The following is a 17721-nucleotide window of genomic DNA, read 5'->3' as shown; positions in this document are numbered from 1 at the left end:
TATCCATTGTATTTTTCTTTTTTATGTTACTCTAATTTTGTATTGAAAATTCACAAAATAAAACATCGAAGCTCCATTTCACAAATTTGTGAAAGGATTCTTGTCTAGCTTGATTGTGATGAAAATCATCAACGGTGCTAAAGTGAGGGGGAAAAAAACCTCTACCGGTTGTATGATAGTTCTGAGTGAAGAAATATAGGGAGATTTCAAATGGAGAGGCTGAGGAGGAAGAAGAGATGTCTGTGGGAAATTTGAGAAGGTAAAGAATTTTTGTTATCAACAGTGATGGTGGATTTGAGATTGCATTATCAAGGAGATACAGATTGGGATGGAGGTAGTTATCACTGAGCTGGCTTTGATCCTAGTTGGTAGAAGGTTAACGGTGTGAATGAACGACCAGATTTTATATGGCATGTGTCAGTACAGTCATATGTATATGGTATATGACTTTGAAACAATTAATGTGAAGACTAAAGACGAAGGTATCTTGAAGAGAACAGAAAGAGCCATGGTGAAAACTGAAGAAAAATGTGTGGTGTTGAAAAGAATTAGAAAGAACACAAGTGAGCTAATGGAAGATGTAATGTATGTTTTTTTTAACAAACAAGTGCATACCTAGTTACCAAAAATGCACATAGCATTTCCATTTATTTGAAAGCAGGATAAAAGAGCAATGCAGATTAAATGCCTTGCTCACAGGCATAGGTGCTGCCGCCGGGGATCGAACCCCGGACTTAACATGTATAGCCAGGCGCCTTAGACCACTCGGCCACGGCACCTCCATCATCCATACTGGATACTTTGTGCTGCGCCATCAACTGTTGAGATGTGATACATTTGTGCTAGTACAATTGGCACCTTAATAAAGACACTCTGCAACCATGCTGCAACCGTATCTCTTGGAGTCAATACGTATCATTTATTGTGCTCGTCACATCACAGAAGGGTTGGGCTTGGATGTAATTGATGTAGAAGTGGTAAAGAGAAATAATTTGAGATGGATGGGCCATGTCTGGGAAATGACGAACCAATGAAAGGAGCGTGGGATCTTGAAGTGGATGGCGTTAATGAAGAAAGGGGAGACCAGAGATTTCATGGGAAGAAATGGTGAAGAAGGAAAGCAGTAAGGTGGGTCTTGATGAAGAGGATGCTCAAGGCAGAATGGAGTGTAATTATGAAGAGAGAATCAGCAACCCTTCGTAAGAGGCAAAATGCTGATGGAAATAAACAACAAATGCGCAAATGGCGGCTGTGAATAGCTCTGATGAGAAGTTTTCGTGGCAGTGAAATAGCAGATGAGGAGTCGTCAGCAGTGAGTAGCAGATGAGTAAATGAATTGAGATGAGATGAGAATTCCTGGCGGAGGTGAATAGCAGATGAATAGATGGGGTGAGATGAAATTATAAAGATGGTGGCGGCGAGTAGCAGAAGAGTAGATGAGTTAACAGAGATGAGTTGAGAAGTCCTGGTGGCAGTGGGTATCAGATAATAATAATAATAATGATAATGATTGGCATTTATATAGCGCTTTATCAATCTATGACTGTTCAAAGCGCTTCACAATTATTATTACCCGGTCACTGGATTCATAGCATTTCAAGCAGCCTGTTAGGCGCACACTTGCTAAACCAACCACAATGACGTTTGTTTCCTACCAGTACCCAATTAGCACCTGGGTGAGAGTGGCAATGTGTGGATTGTCGCCTTGCCAAAGGGCGCTAGACCATGGTGGGATTCGAACACACGACCCTCTGATTACAAGGCGAGAGTCAGAACCGCTACACCACGGCGCTTCCAGATTGGTTCAGATGAGTTGAGAAGTCCTGATGGCAGTGAGTAGCAGATGAGTAGATTGGTTCAGATGAGTTGAGAAGTCCTGATGGCAGTGAGTAGCAGATGAGTTGATTGGTTAAGATGAGTTGAGAAGTCCTGATGGCAGTGAGTAGCAGATGAGTAGATTGGTTCAGATGAGTTGAGAAGTCCTGATGGCAGTGGGTAGCAGATGAGTAGATTGGTTGAGATGAGTTGAGAAGTCCTGATGGCAATGAGTAGCAGATGGGTAGATTGGTTAAGATGAGTTGAGAAGTCATGATGGCAATGAGTAGCAGATGAGTAGATTGGTTCAGATGAGTTAAGTCCTGATGGCAGTGAGTAGCAGATGAGTAGATTGGTTCAGATGAGTTGAGAAGTCTTGATGGCAATGAGTAGCAGATGAGTAGATTGGTTAAGATGAGTTGAGAAGTCCTGATGGCAGTGAGTAGCAGATGAGTAGATTGGTTCAGATGAGTTAAGAAGTCCTGATGGCAGTGAGTAGCAGATGAGTAGATTGGTTAAGATGAGTTGAGAAGTCTTGATGGCAATGAGTAGCAGATGAGTAGATTGGTTAAGATGAGTTGAGAAGTCATGGTGGCAGTGAGTAGCAGATGGGTAGATTGGTTCAGATAGTTTGAGAAGTCCTGATGGCAATGAGTAGATTGGTTAAGATGAGTTGAGAAGTCTTGATGGCAGTGAGTAGCAGATGAGTAGATTGGTTAAGATGAGTTGAGAAATCCTGGTGGCAGTGAGTAGCAGATGAGTAGATTGGTTCAGATGAGTTGAGAAGTCCTGGTGGCAGTTAGTAGCAGATGAGAAGATTGGTTCAGATGAGTTGAGAAGTCATGGTGGCAGTGAGTAGCAGATGAGTAGATTAATTAAGATGAGTTGAGAAGTCCTGGTGGCAGTAAGTAGAAGATGAGTAAAGATGAATTGAGAAGCCCTATAGCGACGATGGGTAGATCGACAAGCATAATCAGTCTGTCCATCTACTCGTCATTTTTTTTAAATCGCCTTTTATTGTGACTTTCGAAAAGTGGCATTAAAGTTTGTTTTTAAATGTGCTCACTCATGCATGACTTATGAGGTCTTCGTCATCCTTGGATCTAGGATCATTATTGCCAAATTATTTTTGCTAAAACATGTTTATTTCAGTTTTTAAAAAGAGGAGATATTTTATCTGTACTTCGAAATCGGATTGACGCTATGTTAATAACAATTGATAAGATCCTTTTTTTATTTCTTAGCCAAATTAATTTATTTCTCCTTTCATTTGTTCAAAAGATTCTTTTCCTCTTTTTTTCTCTTTGCCCCCTCCCCTAATAGCTACTTACTTGGAAAATCTCAAAGGGGCACACCCCCGGCTTAAAGCCGCGCACATACCCCCCCCCCCCCTCCCTTAGCACCACTCCTGTCACTTCTCTTCAGATATCCATCATTCTTGATTTCTAAAGAATGAGCGATGCATTCAGAGGCATCCAGGCATCAGTTTAATGATTACGTAATAATACACGTACCGATTCGAGGCAAGAAGATCCCGCGTAATGGCGGCAATGTTTGAATTCTGTTTCTCTTTGCTGAAATAGGAGCCCAATACTCAAGAAGAGATTTACGGCTGAGGCAAACCACATGGAGTAGGCCCTTGTTTGTGTTTTACAGAGCTTCTCAAAGAGAAGGTGTCTAGCAAGGTGACCAGTCGCATAATATTCTATTGGTTTTTAGTTTTCTGAATAATGTTGACCCATAAGAAAATCGAAAACGACTTCAACTATTTCTTCGTGGAAAAAATTGATCTATGCAGTAACGCCAATAGGTGGATTCAAGAAGGGCGCCATATTGGGAAAACCTGGTAAGTTTTAAAACCAAACGTCTGATATTTGTATATTTTGATTGCAGAATAATAATGGATGGCTGATTTCGTTTTGACTTGATTAGTAGGTCTATATTATAGGAACGTAGCTTGTATAGGTTATAATCTTATGTTTTGACATAATCATACATGCAAATCCTCAAACAATAATTGGTCATCGACTTTACTCACAACATTGTGCTGAATTGTACCCATCATTATTTCGCGCCCTTCTGCTATAGGCCAACCTGTGTTTCAAAATTCATAAGATTATATTGATTTTGATAGAAACAGCAATTTCTCAAAACGAATATAAATTATGTTTCCTATTTTTTGAGAGGGATAGAATCGCATCCGTGAAAATGGAAAAAGCTTAAATATAAAAATCACAATTATCTTAGACTTAAGTTATATTATAACATGGAAAAGTTGGATACATACCATTATGATTTTATTTCCTCAAATTGCTGAGTGTTTGCCAACACAGAAGGAGGAAGTAGGGGAATGAGAAGGGAGGGTACTATAGGAATGAGAGGCAGATTGGAAGATAGAGAAGATGAAGATGAAAGATGGACAAGAAAAAGGGGGAAAAGTTGAGAAGTAGAAAGACGGAGACAAAATTATGGAACAAGAATAGTAATAAGGAGTGAGTTCTGCGAGTATCACTTGATTGTATGCATCTTAAACCTATTGCCACCTTCCATTCCCTTAGGGATTATATTAAAGGGGTAGTTCACCCTGACAAAAAGTTTAATGTAAAAAGAGCAGAAAAATCCATGAAAGAATAAAAAAGTTATTAGAATTTCAATTATCTGATTTGTGACGTCATATGCGAGCAACATTCCTACATAACGAATGGTAGAAATTCAATGAAATGTCATTTTCTCAGAAAATTAGATATTACTGTACCTTTTGTATATCAATAAACAAATCATTTCACACCCGATCATGAATAGAAAATAAAAGTAAGTCATCAGGAACATTAAAAAATGAAATTCATGCATTTTATATTGTATGGGGCAGCTGCTAGTTAATGACGTCACAAATCCAAACCTTAAAATTCTATAATAACTTTCTTAATCATTAGTAGATTTTCTTCAAATCTTCACCAATATTTCTTGTTATTTTTCTGCTTTTTTACAACAAACTTTTCTTCAGGGTGAACTTCCCCTTTAATCAACCATTATTTACTTCATAGACAATATCCCATCTCTTCTATCGTGTCTCTAGCATCTTTGATCGACCAGAAGCTATTGATTCATAATGAAACACCTGCTTGATTCCTGTACTGTTTATGTTGCATATGCCCATATGCAATCTTTTAAGCCTCCTTCATATTTCAAACATCAAGATATAGTGTATCTAAAAAAGGAGCCGCAGCACTACAGGGGGCAGGTGATTTCCCCCTATATGTTTTTATTTTTTATTCGTGGAAAAAAAGGGAGGGGGGGGGTTCACCCTAAATAGACCGGGCTATTTCGATGCCTATAAGAAGACTAGGGGGTGATTCAGCCGGGTGATTCAGCGCCCCCCCCCCCCCTTGTGATCTCAGCCGTCGATCGCGCGATCACGACGAAAATTGGCAAGCGCGATACCCATGGCATAATCTACAAGACAAGATCAAATTCTGCGAAAAATTCTCATTGCTAAAAATTGTGCTAGTTCATGAGTAAAATATAAAAAATGCTTTAACTTAATATGCCCCTAAAATGCCAATTTTGGGTTCACAAACTCTTAACAAGAATCTGATCAAAAGTAATGTACCTTAAAAAAATTCATCATCACATTTATTTTCTTGTGTATTTCTTTGTTCTTCAACTTTTGTTTTATATTGTTTTTCAATGGATATTGTCGACGAATTTATTTTGACCATTAACAAGATGAAAGTAATTGATTTTAGTCAGTAAAAGGAAAAATTGTGATACAGTTATCAATTTTGGCTAAAAACATTATGTGCATTGGATTTTTACAAGAATTCACGATTTTGAGTAATTTTGGGTCTGTATGCACTTATGAAATGTTGCGTTATTTTGGAACCGCATACCCGGGGTCACAATTTTTGTCTCAAATGTTGCGCGAGACTTGAAAGTGAGCAACGCGGTCAAAGAAATTTGCGCGTCGGATTTATCGCGAAAAATGTCGAGGGGGCTGAATCCGGCCCCGGTCCTAGTCTTATTAGAGTTAAGAAAGTTGGGAGAAAGAGAAAGAATGAAGGATAGCAGAAAAAAGGTTAGGTCGATCTTGGTTGTGTAATACTCGTATATTTTCAATTAAGTAAAAATGTGCCATTCAGGTCGGCTCCCCCCCCCCCCCCATCAAAATATAATGGCGTCACCTGTATAATTAATTAGTTTAAAGTTGGGCCATTGTCAGGATAGCATTGCCGACGTGTCGAAACATTTCGTGTTGGTGGGTAGTAGTAAGGAATTTTCGCACCACGGCGCAGGACGGATTCAAGAACATAGAAAATGTATTGACAATTAAATGCTTTTCATGACAAAGAGTAACTAAGAAGTCTTTGTCGAAATTTGATGAATCAAAAGAGCAGTTTTGTCTTGGAATCTGGACAAACGACATATTTGCAATATTTCGTCAGCTCCGAAACTCAGAACAAAACTGCTGTTCCGTTCAAATTTTCGACAAAGACCTTCCAGCTGTTTATTGTCATTTGACGAGCATTTTGAATATATATATTTTATGTGTGCTTGAATCCGTTATGCGTCGCGATTGCGAAAACTCCGTACGTTCGTAAGGGAAACAATCGCAACATTGAGGATATAGAGAGGTAATATTTTAAGGTTTATATTCACTTGCAAGCAGTTGGTCTATTTTTCTAATACCACGTGGACTAAACCCATTTTGTCAACAATCAATTTGTTCTAGCTGTCGTTCGGTCTCTTACTGCACTTGGTATAATACCAGATTAGTCTATTTGTCATAATGCCCATATAAATTATGGTCTGCTTTCCAACTCGTCTTTTAATTTTAATCAACAGTAGGCCCATTATTATGTAATGATATAGACTAAGTGGTGATAGACCAATTAGTGGATTAGACGAAATGGTATGGACTAGCTGGAAATTAGACAAAATGGACTAAATGGCAATTATGTAAAATGGTTATTAGAACAAAAGCAAAACTGTTATAGACGACTTAGGATTAGGGATAAGGGACAAGACCAAACCTAAAGTATCCAAAACAAATAAAGACCAAATGGCAATTAATCAAATTGATGTACAATATTAGTTGCGTTCATTTCCACTCCATCAACCTAAATCATCCATCAGTGTGTTTTCGCTCCACGACGCACGACAGATTCAAGAACATGGGGGAAAAAAATCGCTAAATGCTCTCCATGACAATGAACAACCAAGATAAGCCTTTGTCGAAAATTTGAAAAAACGACATATTTGCCATTTTTCATCAGCTCCGAAACTTGGGATACAACTGCTGTTCCGGTTGACCAATTTTCGACAAAGATGACCTCTCAGCTTGTCATTATTTTGACGGACATTTTCAATACATTTACTGTGTCCTTGACTCTGTCTTGCGTCACGGTGCGAAAAATCCCTGTCGATGGAATGAATCGAAACGGTCGTAAAGTTATATTTAACAAAATTGTTAATAACATAGTTTTGTATTCATATAGGAATAAAATAATGTTATCAATAATATGCCAATAACCAGTAACGTATAGAGGCGCACGTCCAGTGGGTTTGCCGTGGGGCCTTTCATGACCACATCCAACAATAAAAAAGAAGAAGAAAAGGCTATTTATTTATTTCGTTTTGTTTACCCAGGGTAACTCCATCAGTGGACTAAGCCTGCTGTTTTTCTTGGGGGCCTTGCATACAAGTAACAAATACATACGTATAACAAGTACAGACAATGAAAAGGTATTAAACAAGGAAGAAAATATGTTCAAAGAGACAAGCAAACTGCAGGCTGGGAGGGATAAGAGAAGAGGAATAAACATAATTATTAAGGGAGGGAGGAAAGTAAGAAAAGGAGAGGAGGGGGAGTAGGCAGATATTTAGCAAACGTTTCAGGTTATGAAATGTCTCTCGCGCATTGAGATAAGAATACATGGCGCTCAAAATTCAATCAATATTTCCGGCCTGAATATAGCAACAGGGGCCACGGAAACGACGATGGGGGGGGGGGGGGGGGCTGGACGGGCTTCACCCCCTTCTTTTCATTTTTTCAAAAACCGTGTACAAAAACAGTAAATGCACATCTGATTGTGATTTTTTGTATGGTTAGCCCCCCCCCTCTCTCTCTCTCTCTCTAAACCGTTCCGAGGCCCCTGTACAAAGATTTAGCAGGCGCTTGACTACATATTTTGTTTTGTTTCGGAGATATTATCACGGTCAGTAATAATGTTCGGTCTGCCCATTTATTTAGTGGCATACAAATCGCAGTCACAATTCCTGGTCACAATTACAAAAGTGTTTAAATGGTTCGTTTTCAGGTAAGTATATCAATTTGAATTTCAGCTCACGGTTTGCGTTTTCATTATTAGCGTATTCATGCTAACAACATTTTCATGCCAACATATACCAAGTTTGAGCTCGCATTATATAAGAGATTATGTTTCCTCTCAACGATGACAAAAATGTTCTTGGAATGTCCTATGTGAGGTCAGTAAATTAAACAAAATAGTCTCCTCTTTGCGCTTGCATTCAATTTTCATATTTCTTATTGATCCTGTTTATAAATATTCTTAGTAGGAATTCAGAACATAATTGCATGACGAAAATCGTTATTTTAATATCTCCAGTCATACTGCCTAATCTTAATAAATAATATTCGTAAACATATTCATTTTACTCATCTTTTTTTCAGGAGATGAGAGTGTTGGCTCGGGGGGATTATATTATCAAACGGGTATTTATTTTTCCGTCTCCCAATCTCAAAAATATTGCTACAAAATAAGCCCTATAACTCTTCTAGAAAATATACAAAAGTTTTGTTTTAACATAGTGTAGTACAATTCTCCATTTCTCTGTCTTCCCCTAGATTCTGATGTCTTCCCTCAAATCAACAAAACCTTCGATGCCACTACAATGGGAAATAAATTTATGGCGGTCGAGTACGACAACGACGAACACAGCGATGACCAGGCAGCCAGATTAGCGATGGATACAGAAATGACCACTGAAGGCACATATCTATTTTGTTAAACTAATATGGTGTTGCAAGAAACTTGCAATTGATCGCAAGTCATTTTCAGGTTCAAAAATCATTTGACACGCATTTCATGCAAATTTGCAATATTGATTGATGGTATGCTTCTTGTATCAACAAAATTGATTTGCTTTAGTTAAAATTGATTTATCACTTGTCAATTTGCATCTGACATTTGCAATTGATTGTAAATATTTTCTTGCAACACTCTTAAAGCAATACCGTCAAACCTTTCTATTAAGGCCACCCAAGAGGAGCAGGAAAAAGGTGGCCACTATTATAAAGACAGGTGGTCTTACAGGCAGGTTATATCACTAATTCCTTTCAAATCGGAGACAGTTTTTGTTGCCACTAAATCGGTTTTTTATTATAGACAAGTGACCACCAAGACAGGTTTGACTGTACCTCGAAATGTTAATTTTTTTATATCCCATTTTGATGATGTTTTTAGTGTTATAGGATGGTTTGATTTTCTTAAGCTATTGAATTCAACTCACTAATGGGTTGATTGAGCCTTCAATGATGATCTGACTCTTAAAACAAATCAGTCAAATTGACTATACCAGTAGTCAGCCGGGTGCGACTGATATATGACAATCACTAGTCACATTTCTGACATATTCTAGTAAGAAATAACCCTGTTTTAGTAAAATACGACCAGAAAATTGTCAAATATGACTAGAATAATAGTTGCACCCAGCTGACCCTATTAACTAGTCAAGTTTGACTGATTTGTTTTTAGAGTGTAAATTCCCGGGTGTTGCGAGACATTTTTATTGGGGTGTAAGACAAACGTTTATAAATTATTATATATTTAAAAAACGGCAAATCCATCTAAGATTAAGATAGTTCTTAAAATTTTCAGTTTTTTATTTGTGACGTCATATACGAGCATCTGGCCCACGTAAAATGCATAAATTTCAATTTTATAATGTTTCGTGATAACTTAAAAAAAATCTATCAGTGGCGGATGTGAAATAATTTATCTTATCTGTTAATATACAGATGGTACAATAATATCCTTTTTCATTTTTTTTTTCGAGTGATGAAGATGTTTTAATTATGTATAAAATGAGAACCTGAATAATTTCTACAATAACAATATTGGTGTAGTATTCACATTAAAAAAATATATATTATCATGATTTTGTGAAACAAATAATTTTCTCTGAATTTAATGAATTATGGTCTGATAGTTATTATCTAGTATATCTGACAAAGATTTCCTATAAATTATTGTAAGATGTTGGGAATACATACAGATGCAATGTAAAGATGAAGTCGGTTTCACAGTGCTGACTAAGGGCTTCCAAAGAAGAACACAAATACTTTAAATGGGTTATGACATGCGCCGGGTGTGTTAATATGCATTCATGAAGCCCACCCCCCTCATTAGCATTTTTCTGTTGGTGTGATCCAAGCATTGTTGTTTAGTTCTGAGCACATTTCCCCATGCACGACATGAAATGCATTAATGGAAATTAATTCGGTTAAACATTTTGTTCATCCATTCACTCTGTGCGTTAATGAATGTGTCTTCCAAGTAACCCATGGACGCGTAATTTGCAATTCCAGAAAGTTTTATTGCTCACTATCTTATTTTCTGCCTTCAATCGACAACCTTTTAATCTACCAGGATGAAATGAGAGCAAAAATAATCTGGGCCATGTATGAATTGTCAGTGAGAAAAACAATTGAGGAAAAAAGCACAACGTCATCTTGATCCTCTCAAAATACATTGACGTTTCTTGAATATAACTTTATTTGACACCGGTTGCAAATAGATTATTGTTTTGCAGTTATAAATATTTGGCAATCTAATTGTCTTATACTTGAAAAAAAAAACACGAGTCGATCCCAAACCCCTAACTGCTCCGATCCTATAGAGAACAATTCAGTTTGAGTGCAGTTCTTTTATGGCAATTAATAATTCGTGCTTCAAGAATGGCCAACAGAAGACAATTCATGGACTGATAGTAATGCACCAAGCTCATTGCGTCGCACATCTAAATTGATTTTAATTAGTCTTTTAATCCCCCCCCCCTCATTGCCATTTTGACCGCCATATATAGGTTACAGTGCGCTGAAGTCGAATTCACTTTCTCAAAGTACTTTTAAAAAAGGTATTTGAAAAAACAGAAGTCAATTTTGGTATGTTCAGAATATTAGTAAATTCTACCAATTTTTATTTGTAAATGATTTTTATATTTTCATGATGTATTTTTAAGTCAAGTCAAAATAAAACGAAATGAAGATATCTAATATTCAAAATACGCTGCTGCTCACTTGGACCACTATTGCTAGTCCACTTTTTATTAACATTCCTGAAACAAATAGCCAGTGATTTTTTTTTACTGCGTATTTAAAGTTACTGAAATCATTGCATCTGATTGGCTCAGAGCGAATTTTTGTTTCATGAAACCACCCTAGACCATACGGCTGTTTTGAAAATTAACCCCTTCAATAAACACTTGTGTGAAATTTAAAGTCCATCCCGACAAAAAGTTGATTTGAATTGTATGAAATGTACAATAATTCAATCTTTATCGAATCACAATAAGGTTACAACGGTAATTTTGTATTTTATCGCACTTATGAGGCGCCGATATCCAGTTGCCAATTATTCAATGGCGCACATGGAAACTGTTTTACATTATATTGAAGAAAAAATGTATATATTTCTTATTTCAAATAATCATAAGATGTCATTATTCCTTCTGTATCACAACCAGAACGTGCATATAACTGATTTGTGAAATTAAGCGAAACTTACAATGTTTTACCTTTCTCATTTGAGATCCGGGTTTTTTTAAAATCATAATTTTCAACGTTATACGCATTCGATTTTCTTTTTAATTCAAACCAAATTTTGGTTGGGGTGGACTTCGCAAGGTACATGTATACAGATTATTTATTGATTACATGTACATGATCATGATGGCTGGGTACGTTTCATGAAGCTGATCCAAAATTTTGACTGGACTTTTTGTAATCATGATTAAATGACACTGTCTGATTTTGTCTGTGTGTTTTTATTTGTTGTTTGTCAAAATAATCCCCTTATCATGCTTTTCTCAGTTTTCTAACCCCTTTTTTGTCACTGTCCATTCATCATTATCTTGCTCATCTTAACTGCATGTTCACTCTTAAAGTTATCCTGAATCAGATTTGACCTGGAAATGAATTAATTCCGTTTAGGGTCATCTTCCTGTCAGTGTTCAGTTTATCTCATAAATTTTTCAAAAATCCAGAATTTTTTAGCTGAGCAAATATGCGATTTATTCGCATTGACTTTTGTTTTGTTTCTTGTGAAGGGTAACACTAATTGTTCCAAACATGAGTTCGCTTGTCTTTTTCTATTTTAATACTAAAAAGTGACACAAGATACAAATAGATCTTTGTGACTTTCTGTGATACTCTTTTGCTAATTGTTTGTAACATAAATGAATAACAGAATTAAAATTAGAATTAAAACGACGAAAATTTCAGCTTTAAAAAGGTTACTTTTAATCCAACTCTATTGAAAATGTTTTTATTCTATAAAAAAAAGTCACAAATCTCAGATATCGTTAATGACTATTCATGTAAATGTATATACATGTACAAAGAAAAATATGTGTTGGATGAAAATGATCTGTTTTCAGGATCCTATTCTTTTTTGGTAACATTTCTCTATTCCTCATCCCTGTATCCACCATTTATTACCATCCCTAGCACTTTCTCATTGACACACGCCTTTCTCTTAGCCACTCTATTCAGCATCTCTTTGTACACCTCATCTTCTACGCAATCCCGTTAAAATTAAGCATCCATTTCTGCTCTGAGATCTGTCTTCCACAGTAACCAATTTACTCTTCCGGCATAATTTCATTTGGATGATTTCAACATACATCTTGCATTCTAATATATTTTGTTCCGTTATCTCCCCACGTAGCCTTCCCACCTCTCTTAACACGCTGTACTCTCTCTCACCCTACTCGCTTATCACATGTCATATCACACCATGCACCAGTAAAATATCATTTTAGTTCCACGATCATGAGAAAAAGAAGTAGTAAAAGGAATAAAGAAATTTGATATCATTTCATAATTTTCTGAATATTATGGCGCGTGGGCAAATATAAAGTTGTGACTAGGTGAATAAAAGTCTCTGAAGTTTGAACCACAAAATCCTGGGCTCAAATCCCACCGCAGCACTCGCGTCTTTTGGGCAAGGCATTTATTTACATGTGCCACTCTCCACCCAAGTGTAGTAAATGGATACCCGGTAGGAAAGTATTCCCTGAATACTCGAGCGCCCGATCAAGGTAGCCGTGCTAAAGCCGGGGTGATAATTTGCAGCATAAAACATTGTTGCATAATTTTATTACAAAAATGACCCTTTTGAAAATGTGACAACTTTGACATAATATTCAGAAAAATTGTATCAGATTCCGCTATTTCCACTTTGGAACTTTTGACAATCAGGTACCTCCCCCCTCTCTATGTCAGGGTCATTTACTCTTTCTGAACTCTGGTTTAAGTTGAAACATTGCTATTATTTTTTTATATATCACTCTACTATGAAACATTCCCAGTTATATATGTGGGATTTATCAGCATTTTTGGAACTGCATGAAAGTGAATAGCAAAAGATTTGGAATAGAGGCAAAGGAAAATAATACACAAAATGAAAATAAAAATATTCGGGCTACTTAAATCAGAGTTCAAAGTGATGGATTTTAATACTTTATCCAGCGAAAATGTGTTTTAGCAATTGGAAGCTGTGTGCACCGAATAGGTAGCCTAGCTTAGCCGGGTAATAATAGCAGGGCCCGCTGGGAGAACAGTTTTCGGAACTGAAGTGGCTACCCTGGGTAAATATACCTTTATTATTAGTATTTTAATTTGTCTTATTTTTCCCCAATTTAAAACTTCCGTTCTTAAGGACTTTTGTATTCAGTTCAATTTTCCATTTTAGCTTTCAAATCTTAAAATACTTTGCAATCATATATAAAATAGATAAATTTCTGAAACCTGGGGTCCATTACATAAAGAGTTACAACTGTTGTAACTTTGCCATTGTGGCAACTATGGTAACAGGGCTCAGCAGCCAATCAAAATCAAGGTTGCCATGGTAGTTGCCATAATGGCAAAGCTATAACTTTATGAAATGGGCCCCTGAACAGAAAGGGGTGGTCAGGGGGTCACAATGGATATAATAGGGTGGTCAGGGGGTCACAATGGATAAAAAGGGGGGGTGGTCAGGGGGTCACAATGGATAAAAGGGGGGTGTGGTCAGGGGGTCACAATGGATAAAAGGGGGTGTGGTCAGGGGGTCACAATGGATAAAAGGGGGGGGGTCACAATGGATAAAAGGGGGTGGTCAGGGGGTCACAATGGATAAAAAGGGGGGTGGTCAGGGGGTCACAATGGATAAAAAGGGGCATTCAATGTACACTGCAACTGAACAGAACTGAAACACATTTTTCAAATGATTATAAAATTTATTTATTCAAAGAAAAGTGAACAAAAAAAAATTGACCAGCAGTCCAGAAGATTCATTCAAGTATACAAGATACCATAGCAGCTAATGACCTCTTAATTCAATGGGGCAAACCCTACCCCCTCACAAAATGACAAGCAGCCTAGTCTGAGCCAGGGTCTCCTTGACAAAAATCACACAATATGTGACATCACTACCTCGAGACCTATTTTTCAGTGTAAGAGAAGGGCATTTGATACTGCTGTGCATGGTATACAACTTTCCACAATGAGAGTGCTTTATTAATGATTTCAATGATCTTTTGTGTAGCCAAGAGTATGAAAGACAATGCATCAACTTTCCAAATGATTATGTTACTGGGGGCAACTGTTACTTTTTTTTAGGGGGAACTTTACTCACATCTAAATTTTGCCTCGAAAAGAAACTTCTTTTACCCCCACACCTCTTTCCCAATTACTCCCCTTCCCTCTTCCTTGCCAGAAGAATCCATCTAATAATTTCCTTTGTAGTCTTTTTATTCATCCTTTAATCTGCTCCCTTCCTTACAACCATCTCCCCCTCACCTCCCTTCTACATGAATAGCAGTTTATCCACTGATTCTGCTCTCTTCCCATACCTTCCTGTACTATCCATCCAGGAAAGCATTTCATGAAGATTTTTGTCAGTGATTTTCACCAACAAATCATTGCATCTGATTGGCTTAGAGCAAATCAGTGATAATCACTAACAAAACTCATCATGAAATGCTCTCTGTATCTGCCCATTTTCAATCATTTCACATCCTTTGAACTATCCATGACTGACACGACAATGTTCTAATTTTCTATTCAATATTGGCTGGATTTGTTATTTTTTTTAGGAGCAAATTATGGAATATATTAAGATTTTGCAAATAAATATACTTTTTTCTGTACATGATGCAATCGTATTTCTATGAATTTCAATGAACACTGCATTTTGATCAAAATAGAAACCAACAGGGTTTTTGTTTTCCCTGTCAAGCTAATTTATTCATTCACCATCATACAAGAACCAAATGTTTGCTTGCATACTGTATCCATCACATAACCATGAACTCTGAGTGATCAGGCGAGGCACCGACAATGATAGATAGATCTAATAAGTTAGGACCTCAACATAGGCTTGTCCTGAGGGAGTACACTTCATATCCCACAATGGTTTATAATACCTCATCAATCATTGCAATACAATGCATGAACCATAGTCGTGAAGTGAAATGTCAAATTTCAGAGACGGCACCCAATAAATTTCATTAAAAAATCTATCCATGAATATAAGAAACCATTTCTTCAGCTGAATGGTCATCAAGAACCAATGACAACTCTCACAGACAGCACCAAATAAAATTGTCCAAACTTGTTCCAGACTGGAAGAAACCACTTTTTTAGCCAAAAGGCCATGGAGTGTTGGAACAATCCACCAAATCATGCAATGTCAAATCTGACAGACAGCACCCAACAAAATTTCCCAAACTTGTTCCATGCTAGATATAGGAAACTATATCTTTAGCCAAAGGGACACTGTTGTAAAAATCTACCAATCACTGCCCTACCCACAGACCGGAAGATGGATGAATGAACAGCCTCGCATCACTTCAGGTCAAGCTTCAGGACGTGGCTGAGAAACTTCTCTGACATGATCAAAGGAACGATAAGCAAGAAGAAGGAAATAATTTTATGATGGTCTGCAAATTATGCATTGAATGATCATTGCAAAGAAGTGAAAGACTCAAAAGTTCCCATGAAAGATTTTCAAATGTCACAAGATCATAAACAAATTGAATCATTGAGTGGAAGCCCTTCTTCAAATATAACTGGCGATAGTAAGCAGGTACATGCATACCTTAACCCATCTAGCCCGGAAGGGGGGGGGGGGACTTTTTATATAGCTTTTTATATAGCCCCCCCCCCATTATTTTTTGCGATAAATCTTTAAAGATCAGGCCACAACATTTCATGAAAGATTCTCACGCAACTTTTAAGACCACATTCACAACGTGATGGTATGCAGTTACGAAGTGAGGCAATGTTTTGTAAGTGCATGTCAGACCAAAAATTGCTCAAAAACATGATTTTATTTGACAAATCCAATACAAATTCTGTATGTAGCCAAAATTCATAAATGTATCATTATTTTTACTCTTACTGATTACAAGCTATTGATTTCATGTAATATGACTGAAATAGTGACAACTTTCATAGAAAAATCATTAAAAAAACAAAGAAATACATAGGATAAAATTTGAAGAGAATCCTAGATATAGTGGCCAGATCGACTATGAAATTCAAAAGAGCCTGGGCTATATAGGGTTAAACCAGTAATTTCCCCCTCACTTTAAGGGAAAACATTTCTGAATACCTGAACTGTGATGAAGTTTCCTCTGAACAGAAAATTTATTCAAAATTCATTCCAAAGAAAGAGCATTTCCTCCTGGACACAGAAAATAAATGTTGACAAAGACTTAGAGAATCTGCTTTATCAGAATTCAAACAAGTGCATTGGGGTTTAACCCTAAAAGGTCAGGGGGGGGACACATTCCGCCCCCCTACATTTTTCACGTGAAATTTTTCAACCGCGCCGCTCACTGACTCTTTACTTTAAAATCTTGCAAAACTTTTGAGACCAAATTTGCGATGCCCGGGTACGCGGTTACAAAATTACGCAATATAATGTAAGTGCATGTCAGACCTAAAACTGCTCAAAAACGTGAATTCATGTACAAATCCAATGCAAATTGTGCATTTAGCCAAAATTCATAAATGTATCATTATTTTCTAATTTCACAAATTAAACTTTGTCTAGTTTATGATCAGAATTAAGTCTGCATCAATTTCCATCAAAAAACAATAAAAAACAAAAAGTCGAAAATACATAAGAAAAAAATTGCGATACCAAATTTTTTTTTGAAGTACATTTGATCGAGATCCTACAAAGAGTCTGTGAATGAAAAATTAGCAGTTTTGGGGCCATATGATAGTTGATTAGAGCAAATGTTTTATTTCATGCATAAATTAGCATAATTAATTCATTAAATGAAAAATCTTATCATTTCAAAAAATTAACCATACAGCCTTGTAGATTTTATCACACACTACCACTATGCAAAATTTTGCGGCGCTCGCGCAATCGAAGGCCTAGATCTCAGGGGAGCGGATCCCCCCCCCCCTCCCCGGTTGTGAGATGGGTCCAAATAACCAAGCTCTTTTAGGGTTAACAACTAAGCCAGAAAATGCATCAGATGTACGTAGCTTCCCTTTTGGTGACAATATCGACATGCATGGGGAGCAAAAAAATTGCCTTTATTGACTCTGACTCTGTAATACCAAGACTTGCCTTTCATAACTCCGGGAAAATCCAATAAACAGGG

At 36.9% G+C, this 17721-nt stretch overlaps 1 long non-coding RNA gene across 1 annotated transcript; it reads left to right on the top strand.

Annotated features, from left to right (window-relative positions):
• The first annotated feature begins 3238 nt into the window (after positions 1-3238).
• Positions 3239-11867, top strand: LOC135154777 (uncharacterized). The gene is made up of 2 exons (XR_010294217.1): positions 3239-3661; positions 8681-11867. It is a non-coding gene; the product is annotated as an uncharacterized LOC135154777 (long non-coding RNA).
• Positions 11868-17721: the final 5854 nt, after the last annotated feature.

The sequence above is a fragment of the Lytechinus pictus genome, chromosome 7 (assembly GCF_037042905.1).
Source record: "Lytechinus pictus isolate F3 Inbred chromosome 7, Lp3.0, whole genome shotgun sequence".
NCBI classification, from domain to species: domain Eukaryota; kingdom Metazoa; phylum Echinodermata; class Echinoidea; order Temnopleuroida; family Toxopneustidae; genus Lytechinus; species Lytechinus pictus.
Note: the sequence above shows the minus strand (reverse complement) of the source record. Positions and strands in the feature narration are given on the sequence as shown.